The sequence below is a fragment of the Hippocampus bargibanti genome, unplaced genomic scaffold (genome assembly GCF_051943395.1).
Source record: "Hippocampus bargibanti isolate YZ-2025 unplaced genomic scaffold, ASM5194339v1 Contig00152, whole genome shotgun sequence".
Lineage (NCBI taxonomy): Eukaryota > Metazoa > Chordata > Actinopteri > Syngnathiformes > Syngnathidae > Hippocampus > Hippocampus bargibanti.
The window spans coordinates 10,001-15,175 of record NW_028296984.1 but is presented as its reverse complement, the minus strand read 5'-3'; positions in this window follow the sequence as shown (position 1 = coordinate 15,175).

The following is a 5,175-nucleotide window of genomic DNA, read 5'->3' as shown; positions in this document are numbered from 1 at the left end:
CTGGTTCCCCCTCGGCCTCAAGACCTCCGTGGATGCCCGGTCTGGAACTCTGTTAATAGAGGCCGACATCCAGCGCCGCCTGCCCGACTTTGCTGGTTCCCTGTCGGCCTCAAGACCTCCGTGACCTGCCCTTAGTCTGGAACTCTGGGAATAGAGGCCGACCTCCAGCGCTGCCTGCCCGACTTTGCTGGTTCCCCCTCGGCCTCAAGACCTCCGTGGATGCCCGGTCTGGAACTCTGAGAAGAGAGGCCGACCTCCAGCGCCGCCTGCCCGACTTTGCTGGTTCCCTGTCGGCCTCAAGACCTCCGTGGATGCCCGGTCTGGAACTCTGAGAAGAGAGGCCGACCTCCAGCGCCGCCTGCCCGACTTTGCTGGTTCCCTGTCGGCCTCAAGACCTCCGTGGATGCCCGGTCTGGAACTCTGGGAAATAGAGGCCGACCTCCAGCGCCGCCTGCCCGACTTTGCTGGTTCCCCCTCGGCCTCAAGACCTCCGTGGATGCCCGGTCTGGAACTCTGGGAATAGAGGCCGACCTCCAGCGCCGCCTGCCCGACTTTGCTGGTTCCCTGTCGGCCTCAAGACCTCCGTGGATGCCCGGTCTGGAACTCTGAGAAGAGAGGCCGACCTCCAGCGCCGCCTGCCCGACTTTGCTGGTTCCCTGTCGGCCTCAAGACCTCCGTGGATGCCCGGTCTGGAACTCTGGGAATAGAGGCCGACCTCCAGCGCCGCCTGCCCGACTTTGCTGGTTCCCCCTCGGCCTCAAGACCTCCGTGGATGCCCGGTCTGGAACTCTGAGAAGAGAGGCCGACCTCCAGCGCCGCCTGCCCGACTTTGCTGGTTCCCTCTCGGCCTCATCACCTCCATGGGTGACCTGCTTGACACTTAAAAAATATTCATCACTTGGGAAATGTTAGAGGCCGAACTCCAGCGCCGCCTGCCCGACTTTGCTGGTTCCCCCTCGGCCTCAAGACCTCCGTGGATGCCCGGTCTGGAACTCTGGGAATAGAGGCCGACCTCCAGCGCTGCCTGCCCGACTTTGCTGGTTCCCCCTCGGCCTCAAGACCTCCGTGGATGCCCGGTCTGGAACTCTGAGAAGAGAGGCCGACCTCCAGCGCCGCCTGCCCGACTTTGCTGGTTCCCTGTCGGCCTCAAGACCTCCGTGGATGCCCGGTCTGCAACTCTGAGAAGAGAGGCCGACCTCCAGCGCCGCCTGCCCGACTTTGCTGGTTCCCTGTCGGCCTCAAGACCTCCGTGGATGCCCGGTCTGGAACTCTGAGAAGAGAGGCCGACCTCCAGCGCCGCCTGCCCGACTTTGCTGGTTCCCTGTCGGCCTCAAGACCTCCGTGGATGCCCGGTCTGGAACTCTGAGAAGAGAGGCCGACCTCCAGCGCCGCCTGCCCAACTTTGCTGGTTCCCTCTCGGCCTCATCACCTCCATGGGTGACCTAATTGACACTTAGAAAATGATTCATCACTTGGGAAATGTTAGAGGCCGACCTTAAGCGCCGGCTGCCGGACTTTGCTGGTTCCCCCTCGGCCTCAAGACCTCCGTGGATGCCCGGTCTGGAACTCTGAGAAGAGAGACCGACTTCCAGCGCCGCCTGCCCAACTTTGCTGGTTCCCTCTCGGCCTCATCACCTCCATGGGTGACCTCCTTGACACTTAGAGAATATTCATCACTTGGAAAATGTTGGAGGCTGAACTCCAGCGCCGCCTGCCCGACTTTGCTGGTTCCCCTTCGGCCTCAAGACCTCCGTGGATGCCCGGTCTGGAACTCTGTTAATAGAGGCTGACATCCAGCGCCGCCTGCCCGACTTTGCTGGTTCCCTGTCGGCCTCAAGACCTCCGTGCATGCCCAGTCTGGAACTCTGGGAATAGAGGCCGACCTCCAGTGCTGCCTGCCCGACTTTGCTGGTTCCCCCTCGGCCTCAAGACCTCCGTGGATGCCCGGTCTGGAACTCTGGGAATAGAGGCCAACCTCCAGCGCTGCCTGCCCAACTTTGCTGGTTCCCCCTCGGCCTCAAGACCTCCGTAGATGCCCGGTCTGTCTCTCTGAGAAGAGAGGCCGACCTCCAGCGCCGCCTGCCCGACTTTGCTGGTTCCCTGTCAGCCTCAAGACCTCCGTGGATGCCCGGTCTGGAACTCTGAGAAGAGAGGCCGACCTCCAGCGCCGCCTGCCCGACTTTGCTGGTTCCCTGTCGGCCTCAAGACCTCCGTGGATGCCCGGTCTGGAACTCTGAGAATAGAGGCCGACCTCCAGCGCCGCCTGCCCGACTTTGCTGGTTCCCTCTCGGCCTCATCACCTCCATGGGTGACCTGCTTGACACTTAGAAAATATTCATCTTGGGAAATGTTAGAGGCCGAACTCCAGCGCCGCCTGCCCGACTTTGCTGGTTCCCCTTCGGCCTCAAGACCTCCGTGGATGCCCGGTCTGGAACCCCGACTTCCAGCGCCGCCTGCCCAACTTTGCTGGTTCCCTCTCGGCCTCATCACCTCCATGGTTGACCTGGCCTCAAGACCTCCGTGGATGCCCGGTCTGGAACTCTGGAACTCTGTTAATAGAGGCTGACATCCAGCGCCGCCTGCCCGACTTTGCTGGTTCCCTGTCGGCCTCAAGACCTCCGTGAATGCCCAGTCTGGAACTCTGGGAATAGAGGCCGACCTCCAGCGCTGCCTGCCCGACTTTGCTGGTTCCCCCTCGGCCTCAAGACCTCCGTGGATGCCCGGTCTGGAACTCTGAGAAGAGAGGCCGACCTCCAGCGCCGCCTGCCCGACTTTGCTGGTTCCCTGTCGGCCTCAAGACCTCCGTGGATGCCCGGTCTGGAACTCTGAGAAGAGAGGCCGACCTCCAGCGCCGCCTGCCCGACTTTGCTGGTTCCCTGTCGGCCTCAAGACCTCCGTGGATGCCCGGTCTGGAACTCTGAGAAGAGAGGCCGACCTCCAGCGCCGCCTGCCCAACTTTGCTGGTTCCCTCTCGGCCTCATCACCTCCATGGGTGACCTGCTTGACACTTAGAAAATATTCATTACTTGGGAAATGTTAGAGGCTGAACTCCAGCGCCGCCTGCCCGACTTTGCTGGTTCCCCCTCGGCCTCAAGACCTCCGTGGATGCCCGGTCTGGAACTCTGAGAAGAGAGGCCGACCTCCAGCGCCGCCTGCCCGACTTTGCTGGTTCCCTCTCGGCCTCATCACCTCCATGGGTGACCTGCTTGACACTTAGAAAATATTCATCACTTGGGAAATGTTAGAGGCCGAACTCCAGCGCCGCCTGCCCGACTTTGCTGGTTCCCCCTCGGCCTCAAGACCTCCGTGGATGCCCGGTCTGGAACTCTGAGAATAGAGGCCGACCTCCAGCGCCGCCTGCCCGACTTTGCTGGTTCCCCCTCGGCCTCAAGACCTCCGTGGATGCCCGGTCTGGAACTCTGAGAAGAGAGGCCGACCTCCAGCGCCGCCTGCCCGACTTTGCTGGTTCCCTGTCGGCCTCAAGACCTCCGTGGATGCCCGGTCTGGAACTCTGAGAAGAGAGGCCGACCTCCAGCGCCGCCTGCCCGACTTTGCTGGTTCCCTGTCGGCCTCAAGACCTCCGTGGATGCCCGGTCTGGAACTCTGAGAAGAGAGGCCGACCTCCAGCGCCGCCTGCCCGACTTTGCTGGTTCCCTCTCGGCCTCAAGACCTCCGTGGTTGGAACCCGTTTGTCGGCGGCCGAGCATAAACTGAAACGGGTCGGATGAGGCGCCGTTGGACGCCACGGGTGCGGGAGTCGCGTCCGGTCTATCCCGGGAAACCGAAAACCTCACGGACGGCTCCGTCGACGAGCGCCGGCCAGGTCGTCGGGGGGCTCGCCCCCCGCGCCGGTCACGGGCTCCTAGCGGACGACCGACCCGGGCTTTTTCGGCGACTCTGGATAACCGCCGATCATCCCGCGCTCCGCGCCCGGCGCGCGACCTCGCCCGATGCCGACAGATGAGGCCGGCGTTGGACGCCACGGCTGCGGGAGTCGCGTTCGCTCTGTCCCGGGAAACCGAAAACCTCACGGACGGCTCCGTCGACGAGCGCCGGCCAGGTCGTCGGGGGGCTCGCCCCCCGCGCCGGTCACGGGCTCCTAGCGGACGACCGACCCGGGCTTTTTCGGCGACTCGGGATAACCGCCGATCATCCCGCGCTCCGCGCCCGGCGCGCGACCTCACTCGCGCCGCCAGACAGCGAAGCCCGTTAACCCTTGTTTCGTCGGCCGAGCATAAACTGCAACGGGTCGGATGAGGCGCCGTTGGACGCCACGGCTGCGGGAGTCGCGTTCGCTCTGTCCCGGGAAACCGAAAACCTCACGGACGGCTCCGTCGACGGGCGCCGGCCAGGTCGTCGGGGGGTTCGCCCCCCGCGCCGGTCACGGGCTCCTAGCGGACGACCGACCCGGGCTTTTTCGGCGACTCTGGATAACCGCCGATCATCCCGCGCTCCGCGCCCGGCGCGCGACCTCGCCCGATGCCGACAGATGAGGCTGGCGTTGGACGCCATGGCTGCGGGAGTCGCGTTCGCTCTGTCCCGGGAAACCGAAAACCTCACGGACGGCTCCGTCGACGGGCGCCGGCCAGGTCGTCGGGGGGTTCGCCCCCCGCGCCGGTCACGGGCTCCTAGCGGACGACCGACCCGGGCTTTTTCGGCGACTCTGGATAACCGCCGATCATCCCGCGCTCCGCGCCCGGCGCGCGACCTCGCCCGATGCCGACAGATGAGGCTGGCGTTGGACGCCATGGCTGCGGGAGTCGCGTTCGCTCTGTCCCGGGAAACCGAAAACCTCACGGACGGCTCCGTCGACGGGCGCCGGCCAGGTCGTCGGGGGGCTCGCCCCCCGCGCCGGTCACGGGCTCCTAGCGGACGACCGACCCGGGCTTTTTCGGCGACTCGGGATAACCGCCGATCATCCCGCGCTCCGCGCCCGGCGCGCGACCTCACTCGCCGACGATTCGCACTGATCGATTCGCGACCCGAGACCCGTCGCGGAGGGCCCCCGCCGGCTACGGCGCGGCGGACGGTTCCTTCTACTCGCGGGTCCCGATAGCGGCGACGGGTCCTCGCCCGTCGCTCGCGACCCGGTCGGAAGCGAGACCGAGCGGATCCCCGGCCCGCGGGGCCGAACCGTACGTCCCACGAACGGCGGGACCCCCCAGCGCGGCCGCC